Source organism: Vicugna pacos, chromosome 12 (genome assembly GCF_048564905.1).
Source record: "Vicugna pacos chromosome 12, VicPac4, whole genome shotgun sequence".
Classification (NCBI taxonomy): domain Eukaryota; kingdom Metazoa; phylum Chordata; class Mammalia; order Artiodactyla; family Camelidae; genus Vicugna; species Vicugna pacos.
In genome coordinates this window covers 24859960-24872588 of record NC_132998.1, presented here as the reverse complement: position 1 = coordinate 24872588, position 12629 = coordinate 24859960, and the positions used below count along the sequence as shown (strand labels likewise).

At 37.1% G+C, this 12629-nt stretch overlaps 1 long non-coding RNA gene across 1 annotated transcript in view; it reads right to left on the bottom strand.

Moving 5' to 3' along the window:
- Positions 1 to 4293: 4293 nt before the first annotated feature.
- Positions 4294 to 12629, bottom strand: part of LOC116282640 (uncharacterized) — a 138494-nt gene continuing 130158 nt past the window's right edge. The window contains exon 8 of the long non-coding RNA XR_012078441.1: positions 4294 to 4536. This is a non-coding gene — a long non-coding RNA (uncharacterized lncRNA). The remainder of the gene's footprint in view (positions 4537 to 12629) is intronic.

The window sequence follows — 12629 nt, the reverse complement described above, 5'->3', positions numbered from 1 at the left end:
GTTCCTATAGTGATTAGAATGGAATGGAGGAATGGAATGGTTCTTAGATGGGCTATATGTACTTAATAAGGAGGCTTTAAGATAACACTATGTGCACATGTATGTGGAAGTATATATATTCTGGAGACTAAAGTCATAGAAGGGCTAACTTAAGAGTCCAGTCCTGAAGTGATTTGGGGTTTCCACAGCTGCCCTTATAGTGAAAGAGAGCCATCTCCCCTTGCACTCAAGGAATTCTTGCATGGTGGGCAGCAATAAATCAGGTACCTCACGCTCTTCAGAGGGAGTTTGGAGTCACAATTTTCTTGCAGGAAGGCAAGGAAGAAGACATAAAAGGCATCCAGATTGGAAAGAAGGAAGTAAACTGAATTCACAGATAATATGATCATTTATATAGAAAATCATATGCAACACACAAAAGGGCTCCTAGAATTAACAAGTGACTTTGTAGCAAGATTGTAGGATACAAGATCATATACAAAATCAATTGTTTTTGATATACTAGCAATGAACAATCAGACAATGAAATAAAATCCTTTACAATAACATAAAAATATGAAATATTTGAGGATTAATTTGAGAAAAGATGTAAGAGGCCAGTATGTGGAAAATTACAAAACATTGCTGACAGAAATTAAAGAGGTATCAAAGTAGAATTATGTTGTTTACAGATTGGAAGATTTAATATAATTAAGATAGCAGTTTTCCCTAAATTAAAATATAAATTCAACACAATCCCAATAAAAACTTTAGCAGGTTTTTTTTGGGTAGAAATTGATAAGCAGATTTTAAAATTTATATAGAAATGCAAGGGACCTAGAATAGCTTAAAAGATTTGAAATAAGAAAGCAAATGCGGAGGACTTACACTACCTGACTTCAAGGCTTATTATAACCCTATAGCACTCAAGACAGTGTGGTATTGGCATCAAGGTAGACAAATAGATCAATGGAACAGAAAAGACAGTTCAGAAATAGACCTATACATATATGGTCAATTGATCTTTGACAAGGGTATAAAGACAATTCAGTTAAAAAAGGATTGTTTTCTTCAACAAATGATGCTGAAACAATTAGAAATTCATCTGCAAAATAAAACAAAAACATCTCTAAAAACAAAAACCTTCAATCCATTCTTTGATTTCTCTATAAAGAAAAAATTAACTCAAAATAGATCATAGACCTAAAAGTAAAACTACGAAACAGGAAGAGGGCATAGGAGAAGATCTTTGTGACCCTGAATTAGGCAAAGATTTCTTAGATCAATATCAAAAGCAAAATCCACAAAAAAACTGATATATTAAGCTTCATCAAAATTAAGAACTTCTACTGTTTGAAAGACAAACCAAAGACTTAGAGAAAATATTTGCAAATCATTTATCTGATAAAGGGCTCATGTCCAAAATGTATAAACAATGCTAAAATTTCAACAGTAATAGTAATTGAAAAATGGGCAAAAAATTTGGACGGACGCTTCATCAAAGAAGCTGTAAAAGTCGTAAATGAAAACATGAAAAGTCGTTAGTTATTGGGAAAATGCAAATTAAAACCACAGTAAGATTATCAGTACACATCTACTGAATATCTAAAATTAAAAAGCAGTGACCATGCCAAGTGTTCGCAAGGATGTGGAACAACTGGAATTCTCATATGCTGCTGGTGGGAATGTAAATTGGGAAGCCACTTTGGCAAATAGCTTGGCAGTTATTTAAAAAGTGTAACATAATCTACTATACGACCAAGCCCCTTCACAGCTAGGTATTAACCCAAGAGAAATGAAGGCATATGTCCATGAATATTCATAGCAGTTATTTATAATAGCCCCAAACTAGAAACAATGCAAATATCCAACAAAAAGGTGAATGAATAAACAAATCATAGGATAGGCAGATAATGGAATACCATTTATTAGTAAAAAGGAACAAACTGTTGATATACCCAACAATATGGATGAATCTCGAAAAACTGTGCTGAGTGAAAGAAGTTAAATAGCATGATTTCATTTATACAAAATTCTTGAAATTGCTAATTAATCTATAGTGGCAGAAAGCAGGATGGTATTTGCCTAGGGATGGGGCAGGAGGGAGAGGTTACAAAGGGGCACAAGGAAGTTTTTTGGGATGATTGATATGTTCATTATCTTGATTGTGGTGATGGTTTCATGGGTGTATATGGATGTCAAGACAAATTTTACACTTTAAACATGTGTAGTTAATTGTATGTTAATTATACTTCAGTGAAGCTGTTTAAAAAAGAGATACTGTAAATAGGTAAAAATAAGGAAAGTGTGAAATATTGGATACACCTAGTAAATCTGTATTTCTCCAACTGAATAATCTCTAAACTCTTGGGCCTGGCATTTGTTCTCCATGATCCTATCTTAGGCTAACAGTCCTACTGTATCTCCCATTGACATCTTGAATTCCAAAAGGGACTCTTTGCTGAACAGGTGTTGTCTTTTCTTGAACATTTCATTAGCCTGGAATGGTCTGCCCACCATCTTCTGTTTTTTTATCAGTTGAAGTATAATTGACAGACAGCATTATATGAGTACAACAAAATGATTCTGTATTAGTGTATGTTGCAAAATGATCACCACACTGAATCTAGTCAACACCTGCCATCTGCATCATTACAGAATTTTTTTTCTCATGGTGGGAACTTTTACAGTTTACTCTCTTAGCAACTATCAAATGTGCACTACAATCATATTAACTGTAGTTGCCTTGCTGTACATTACATCCCATGCCTTACTTATTCTTATAACTAGAAGTTTGCATCTTTTGACTCCCTTCACCTGTTTTCCCCACCCCCATTACCTGCCTCTGGCAACCACCAATCTGTTGTCTGTGTCTGTGAGCTTAATTTTGTTTATGTTTTTTTTCTGGCTGTTTATTTTTGTTTTTTTAGATTCCACATATAAGTGAGATCACAAGGTATTTCTCTTTCTCTGTCTGACTTCTTTCACTTAGCTTAATGCCCTCCAAGTCCATCCATGCTGCTGCAAATGGCAAAATTTCATTCTTTTTAAAAATGGCTGAGTAGTATTCCATTGTATATTTATATACCACATCTTCTTTACCCATTTATTCAGTGATGAACAACACTTAGGTTGTTTCCATATCTTGGCTATTGTAAATAATGTTTCTATGAACACACAGATGCATGGCCACCATCTTCTGATCCCCTCGCATAGAGATGATGCCTCCTTCCTTTGAACTCCCATAATGCTTTGTAGTTTTCTTTATGATACTCATCACATAATTCTTTATATTATTTCTGCAAACACATCTATTACCACCTCTACAAGACTGAAAGATTCTTGAAGGTAGTGACTCATGTATTTATTACTTATTCCAGTATCCCAGTGATGTCTTAGAGAATGTCTTATAAGTAGTAACTGTATACATACAGAATAAACACGTTTAACTGAGGATCTTTTTTTATAACTGAGGATGGCTCAAGGGTTGAAGACATTTCACTGTATTTAAAAAAAAAAACTATGAAACTTTTCCTAATTGCAGTATATGCAATCTTCAGTCACATAAGATTGGGGAATTATTTCCCTTAACCTGTCATAAATATCCTTTGTTTATGATCTTTAGACACATTTCTCATTATCTAAGTACCAGAAGCTACTGTTTGTAGTAGATTTGTAATTGTTTAATGATCACTTTTATAATGTGTACACTCATACCTTGAGGAAAAATAGCATAAAGATTTAATGATTACATTATAGAGAAAATAATAAAAGTCTGTATTTGGAATATTTCTTCATGCTTTTTGACATCTTTTTGAAATAATGAAACCCAAGCCCTATCTAAGAAATAGGTTGATGGTAAAACCTAAGAATAATTTTGTTGCAGAATTAAAGTGAATTAGAAACTGGGCCAAGAAGAGAGCTTTATTTCAGTTTCAAATATCTGACAAAATTGGGAAATTGGATAAAAGGAGTTTAGGAAATTGTACTGGATGAAAATGTACTGATGTTTTGTATTTGTTCCAGTGAAAAGCATCTATTTCCCTCACAGAGAGATGGAGATGTAATGGTCTCAAATCTAATGGAAGTGCTCATTTCCAGGGGTATTGTAGTTGTGAAATGGGTTTGTTTGAGGATTCTGGGTCTAATTTCATATTATTAAACTCTGAAATTACAGAAGCCTTTCCGAAGCAATCCTTGAGCCTCAAATTAGCCTCCCGGTGCACCATGAGCTTGTTGTGTACAAAGTTTGAAGGGCTTGTTTGCAATACAATCCTTTCTGTAACAGCCGGTGCTGTATCTTAGTTCTTGCCTTTCCCATGGGCTGGGTTTCTTCCTCTGTTCAGCATCAGAGCTCAGCCTGGGTGATGGAGTGGCAGCCCCTGAAGGCTTCTAAAGCAGACAATAGGGCAGAGGTGACAAGGTCAGGCTTTGGAGGTAGACCTGGGTTTGAATCGTAATTCCATCACATTGGACCATCAGTTGTCTAGTTTCCCAAGCTTCAATTTCCGCATCTGCCAGAAGGGTAGCATGAGTGTCAAGAGCTTAGCGAGGTGCCTGGCACAGAGAGAACACACTCAAAATGTATGCTAGTGTTATTATTAGCAACCAGGAATTATCTTAGTTTTACTTCAAGAAAATAGTCTTAGTTTTGTGTTGAGGATAATTTTTTAAATGATAGTATGAATGTGGACATTTTTCTTACAAACATTTCTGGAGGAAATTTAGTGGTTGTGAATTGAAAAGCCCTGCCCAACCTTGCCCAAAAGATAACAGTATCAGTGCCTCCAAACAGATATACCAATAGTGTTATGGAACCCCAGACATTGTCCCCTGAAGTCACTGTGGGCAGGAAGAGGATCTATTTTTAAGAGGAGGGAAGAGGACTATAACTCGTTAAAAATAGGATTCTCCTCCATCTTCTCTCTGCCACTTTCCACCCTCCATTTTTCCATCCACCTCCATTTTTCCTGAAGTCCTTTTATCACCTCTGTTCACTTCCCCCTCCTCTTTCTCTGCTTTTGAAATGGTACATATTATGAAAGAGAAAATACTTGACACCATCCCCAGAAAGTCAGCAGTGGGGTAATGCATTTTTAATCCTGAACACCTGGCCTCCTTTTATTTGGCTGCCAGAATGGGAAGGTTTTTTGATTATTCAAAAAAGTCCTCTTGCTGGTGCTCACAAATGACTAAAAAGGTTAATAAATTGCAGACTCTGCTTGGTAATCCAGGGAGATAGAACTCCGCAAACACAGACTTTTCTTTTTAAGTTGAATCTGACATTATGAAAAGCTACCCATCTCTTCCCACACTCAAAGTATTTATCTAGGCTTTAAACACTGGGGAGCAGACGTGAGGTGAGGGAGCTAACGTTAATCGTGGGTCTTTGCAGAGGGAATCTCACTCACATGATCTCATTTAGTGTTCACGACAGTACCATGGGGAAGGCATCTCAGTTCCTGTATTTCATAGGTGAGGGCATGAGGGGGCTTCAACATGCCCCATCAGGGAGGGACTCAACTCCAGTGCAGTTTCCTTAAGCACCGGTGACCCCATGCAAGATTTACCCATCTTACTGCAGTGCCTCTCTGTCCATAATGCAGTGCCAGTTATGGCAAGATGTAGCTCCCAATTCCAACCACCTGCTGTGGTCAACCAACTCTTGGGACCACGGTCAAGTGCAGAATCCATCTTTCCAGGAAAGGGTGTTGGGAAACTGATAACCCCTCCTCCAGCAGTATAACCACAACATTTATCTCCCCAAACCTCTTTCCTTTGCTCTTATTACATAGGGGCAGGTCTGCAAGTTACTTAATATTGTGGTGGTGGAGGTAATGGGGGGCATGAAAGTGCGAGGAAAGCCCAGTGTTTGGAACTGGTACGTCTCAGTACACCCTGCAGGGCAGTGGCAGGGTACTTGGTTGTTTTGCTCTTCAGTTACAGTTCTGAGACAAGAGCATCATTTACACATAGATCATCAAATTTAATTCTTGTAGCAACTCTATGAGGAAGGTTCTGTTACGATCCCCGTGTAGCGTAGTGGTTATAAACAAACGTGGGCTTGGGTTTGAATCACAGCTCTTTTACTTACGTATTAATGTGAAGTTCAAACAACTTCTTATCTGTGTGACTTTCACCTTTCTGTACCTCAGTTTCCTCTCTGTATGGTAGGAAGAATAATAGTACTGATCTTACACTGTTTTGAAAAGCAAATGAGACAGTCTACATGGCAGTAGTGCTCTCTACTACTTCCACTTTCCTGATGGGGAGACTAACACTCAGATGGGTTAGATAACTGCCCAAGGTCACATAGCTAAGTAGTCTTTCAAACTCATGCTCTTAGCCATTCCTCTACGGTGGGGCTTCTTAGCCTTTTGCATATCCTGGCACCCATGGAAAATGATATTACTCACACGGCACTGGGAAGAATGAATGGGACAGTGCAAGGCCTGAGGTGATGAGTCTGCGGGGCTCTAACCACTCCTTCTGGTCAACTGGTACTCTGCGGTACTGGAACAGGGAATTGGAGCTGCCTGTCCAGGCCAAGGATGTCAGTAAGTATTCCTGGAGAAAATGCTGTCTTAACTGGAAAGGTTAGTAAAATCTAGCAGTGAAGGGAGGGGTGATAATGAGTGAGAGGGACTGCTTAATTTTCTCTTCTGAAATAATGGAGACCACAATAATATCTGTTTCACAGGGGACTTAAAAACTAAATGATAGCATGTACATGGAAAAGCCTTTGTAAAGGTGATATAATTTTAGCTCAAGAATAAGGAACAAAATATTTGAAATCATAAGAGTGATCTAGTTATAGTTGTTACAGACACAGAACATTTCTACTAGCCATTTACTTGGGGAAAATTACAGTTTAGTAGGACAGTCCTTTGTCCCTCCCTCCCCCCTTCCCTCTTCCTTTTTTGCTTCCTTTCTTCCTTCCTTCCTTCCTTCATCTTAAATCAAATAAAAATGAACATTAGCTTCCTCCAAGTTTTCTTATGAGGCTGAACCTATTTTCATCAAGTAACTAGAGCAAGAATCCTAAAATAAAATCAAGAATCCTAAAATCTCAAGCAGGTATGTTTCTGAAGTTCAGACTAGTTTGGCCTTATCTGAGGAAATGGCATGCCAGGCTCTCTCTGTAACATGGGCATCTTTGGTAAGGAGTTGTTCTGACAGGCAAGGCAGCCAGGCACAAGCTGGACCCAGAAGCAAAGCTTTGGTCACTACAGGGGAGGGATTTGGGACTGTCAGCCAGGTTGTCTCTTCCCAGGGCCTGAGTCCTGTGGAAAGCAGATAGGAAGGCAGTGAGTAACACTTGAAAGGGCCACTGCATTGACGGGATTGTCCATCTCTGAGGCTCAAGGATGTGTGCCTTGGTCCTGTCTTTCTAAGAGAGGGTAAAGCCAAGAAGGGAAGAGAGACACTCTTCCCAACTGTGCATTGTGATACCAACAGCCTTGTCATCCTGACATCACCTGTGGCAGGAGATGGCCATGCCTGCTGGACATGGCAAGCAATAAAAGGACAGAGGCAATGAATGGCAACTAGACTTATCTGTCAGCATACGAGAGATGTTCGTAGGAAGCATGATTAGAAGCAAAAAGTAGGAAACATGGGTTATACGTAGAAGGTGGCAAAAATAATTAAATCTTGAAATATTTCATCTTTAAGTCTTCATCGCCATTTTGTTTCTGCACCCTTGAACTATTTTACTTTGAAGTTCAGGATGAGCTCTGTATGACTAATTCATCTCAAAACATTACATATTTTATTTTATTTTTAAATCAAATGAAAAATTTATTTGATTATAATTAACATTCACTATTTGTTTTAGGTGTGTGGTAGTGATTCAGTATCTTTATACATTATGAAATGATCACCACTATAAGTTGAGTTACCATTTGTTACCACACAAGTTACTACAATATTATTGACTGTATTCCCTATCTACATGACTTATTCATTTTATAGCTGAAAGTTTTTATCTATTAAGCCCCTTTAGCTATTTCATACATCCCCCCAACCCTCTCCCCTCTAGCAACTACTAGTTTGTTCTCTATATTTATGGATCTGTTTCTATTTTGCTTTGTTTGTTTGTTTATATTCCACATATAAGTGAAATCATATAGTATTTATTTTGCTCTGATTTATTTCACCTAGCATAATGACCTCCAGGTCCATCCATGTTGCTGCAAATGGCAAGATTTCATTCTTTTTTATGGCTGAGTAATATTCCACTTATATGTAAATGCCACATCTTCTTTATTCATTCATCTGTCGATGGACACTTAGGTTGCTAACATATCTTGGCTATTGTAAATAATGCTGCTATGAAGATTGGGGTGCATGTATCTTTTCAAAGTTTTTGTTTTCTTTGGATAAACACCCGGAAGTGGAATTAGTGGATCATATGGTAGTTCTATTTTTAATTTTTTGAGGGATTTCCATACTATTTTTCACAGTGGCTGCACTGGTTTAAATTCCCACCAATAGTGCATGCAGGTTTCCCTTTCTCCACATCCTTGCCCATACTTGTTGTTAAATGTCTTTTTAATGATAGCCATTCTGTTGTGAGGTGTGAGGTGATATCTCATTGTGGTTTTGATTTGCATTTCTCTGATGATTAGTAATGTTGAGCATCTTTTCACTTGCCTCTTGGCTATCTTTATGTCTTTGGGAAAAATGTATATTCAGGTTCTCAGCCCATTTTTAAGTTGGGTTGTTTGTTTCTTTGCTATTGAGTTGTGTGAGTTTTTATATTTTGGATTTTAACCTCTTATTGGATATAGAGTTTGTAATTCTCGTTCTTCTCCCATTCAGTACTTTGCCTTTCTGTTTTGTTAGTGGTTTCCTTTGCTGTGCAAAAGTTTTCAGTTTGATGTAGTCCCTTGTTATTTATGTTGCCCCGGCCCGAGGAAACATCCCCCCAAAATTGCTAAGATGAATGTTTAAGAGCTTACTGCTGATATTTTCTTCTAAGAGTTTTATGATTTCAGGTCTTATATTTAAGTCTTTAATCCATTTTGAGTTTATTTTTATATAGGGTGTAAAAAAATGGTCCAATTTTACTGTTTTGTATGTATCTGTCCAGTTTTCCCAACCATTTATTGAAGAGATGTCTTTTCCTCATTGTATATTCTTACATTAATTGACCATTTGAGTGTGAGTTTATTTCTGGACTCTATTCTGTTCCATTGACCTATTTGTTTTTGTGACAGTACCACACTGTTTTGATTATTATACCTTTTCAGTATAGTTTGAAATCAGAGTGCGTGATACCTTCAGCTTTGTTCTTCTTTCTCAAAATTTCTTTGACTATTTGGGTCTTTTGCAGTTTCACACAGATCTTAGGATTATTTCTCCTAGTTCTGCGAAAAGTGCCGTTGGGTTTTTGATAGGGCTTGCACTGGGTCTGTAGATTGCTTTGGGTAGTACGGGCCTTTTAATAATTGATTCTTTGAATCCACGAGCACTGCATAGCTTTCCATTTATTTGTGTTGTCTTCCATTTCTTTCCTCAATGTCTTATTGTTTTCAGAATACATATCTTTCACCTCCTTAGTTAAATTTATTCCTAGGTATTTCACTCTTTTTTATTGTAATTGTAAATGTAATCAAATGCAAATTGTAGAGGATGTTGCTTTTTCTTCATTTCTTATAGCTTATTATTAGTGTGAAGAAATGCAACAGATTTCTGTATACTAATTTTGTATAAAATATTACCTATTTTAAGAAGCTTTTTTAAAAAAAGAATTCATTTAAAATTTGTCCAACTTTGACATTTTCTCTCTTAAATTTACTGTATAGTAACTCAAGTCAAGTAACTTGCACAAGTACATCAATATTTTAAAAACTACCAATCTCACACAACGGAAAAGAAGGCTTATAATCTTCAATGATTTTGAATGTATACATTTGTTATATATGAGTATATATGAGCTTTCAAAGAAGAAAGTCATGTTGTCTAGAATCCTAAGTGCTACCCAATGGTGGCTTTGGAACAGTTAAATACAACATCTTTGCTTTGTAAAATCATCACTGAACGTTTTTAGCAGATTAACCCTGAAAGCCATCATAACTTTTTGTCTTTAATAATCTGGGCCAAGTAAAAGGAGAGAATTTTCTTGTGGTCATAGTTTTAACCAGATACCCTCTTGAAATCTGACTCTGATGTTGGAAAGCTCATTAATTCTTGGAGAAGCTGACTCATTCTTTGTGGCTGAGCTCAAATGTCACCTCCTCTGTGAACTAGTCCCCAACAACTTGAGCAGGTTTAATTGTTCCCATGGAACTTATACATGCCTCTGTTATGGCACCATTACCACACAGTGTCTTACCTATTCTTGTGTTTGTTTACCCAATAAACTATGCACTCCTTTGGGGTAGGGATGATTCCTGACATACAAGGCACTTAATTGATGACTGTGGAATTAAAGAGTATATCTATCATCATAGATATTATGTTTAAAGTATAGGTCAGTTTGTGCACTTGTACAACAAACTCAGAGAAAAATGTTCAAGAGACTGTTGCCATCCAGATATAGAACAATGGCAACAACCCCCCCCCCAAATTTTAGGAAATTGTCATCTTAAAGTCCCATTAACTGGAGAGATTCAAGAAAGGTCAGTAATATTTGGAGGTGAATACATGCGTTAATGAATGAGTGAAGATTTTTGTGTCACCTAGTGTGTGTTTTACTTATATTTAAAGCTAGAAGTCAGAGGCAGGGAAAGAGATGGGTTTGGTATTTATGGTTTCTATGGCTTCCATGACATGATTTCACTCTGGGTGCAAACACCCTATTAGTTAGGTTCTATTAACTTCTTTTGTCAAATGGGAAAACTGAGCTTTGGAGATTCAGTAATGAGAACAAAGTGGTTCCATCTAGTAAGTGGTGAAGCCAGAATCTGAACCCAAGTCTGAAAAAGGTTCTTAATGTATGTCTGTATGTGTTATTAAAAGGGGAGCACTCAGCAATTATTAAGATAATTCCAGACAGCCCTCACCTTGTAGCCTACACTTTCCCCCTTAAATATCTAAGGAAGATGATTATGTGCGTTTGGCTTCAAGTGGGCCACACGTGTGGTGCTTCAGCAAGTGGACTTTGAGTCAGAAACCGGGGTAAAGAGCCTGGCTCTGTCACTTTCTAGTGGTATGAACTTAGGCGAATTATTTAACCTCCTTGAGCGTCAGTTTCTCTAACTATAGAATATTAAAAGTAGGTGGATGGGACTAATCATCATTTGCATCTCACAAAATGTTGTGAGAATGAAATGAGAGAATGCACCCAGCACTTAGCTGAGGAGGGCTTGGCACACATGCATGCTCAATGTGTTCTTATCATAATTACTCAAATGCTGTTTCTTGCCCAAAGTCAACAGATAATTGCTCATCTTCCTACTTTCTTAATGTTTAGTAGCTACAATCTTAAAGTAAGTGGAAGAGAAGTCCACTGAATGAGCTTTGCCCCATGACCTGCAACCAGAGTATGGAGTTTGGAATCATTTTAAAGGAGTTTGGTTCCTGGGTCTGCTTTGTGATCTTGATGAGACATATCACTCAGTTTCTCTGGACTCAGTTTTCTTATCTGAAAGTGGCAATCAAAACTACACCTATTTTAGAGTTCTTGCCAGGCTTACTTACTTGCTAAGATAAGAAACATAAAAGGGCACCTAACGCAGTCTAAGAAGAGTGACTAAGAGTCTCCTTGCAGGGAGTGGAGTCCAAGTGGGTCCAAGTCCAAAAAGAAAGGAGCCTTGTAAACTAGGACACAAACTTATGTCAATAATAATTACGCTATCATTTTAATAACGTAAGTATATATAACTGACATTTAAATTTACTTCAGACAACATTTCCTATTCTACTGGTTTTACTTTCTGACATAACCTTTGAATTTCATTAAGTTCTTAAGGGGAGGAACACTGTGATTTTTTTTTTTTGGTGGTGTTGTTGGACTGTAATTATCTCCACAATTTGGTCCACCATTTTCGTGCATGTGTTTCTAGTGGAACTTCATTATCCTGCAGTGTCTTCAATTATCAGCTGTGTAATGAGAGAACCCAAATAAATATAGACTGTATAATTCTTTCTGGCTTTCATATTGAATGAGATAAGAGTGAGTGTGTGTGTGTGTGTGTGTGTGTGTGAGAAAACATATGTATACATCTTGGATTTGATCCTGAGTAATTCCTAGGGTGTAAATAAGACACTGAAAGGCACATTAACTTTTCCAGGTCACTAGGGTTTTCATCAGAATGCTGGACTATAAATAGTTCCCTAGTGGTGGAATGGAAATGATGCACTATTCCTTCTCCCCACCAAGGGGACTTTGCTACCAGAGAGCAATATTCACTTGCAAGTGTCTGGCTCGTTGTGTGCTGGTATTGTGTACAAGGTCGAATTTTGGATTAACCTTTTGTGATGGAAAAAAAAATCAACAAGCATGTATCCATGAACATTTTGTTTCTTAGGGAAAAACTATTTTTGCATGGAATTTACCTAGTGCACTGCATAAAAATTTTAGTATAGAATATCTAGCATAGTGTACATATTTATTTCCCTTGAGTTGCTTAAATGTCATCATGTTTGGTACAAAATAGGAAATTCCTCACTTTGCAAATATTCTTGCCAGAGCTTCTCTGCTA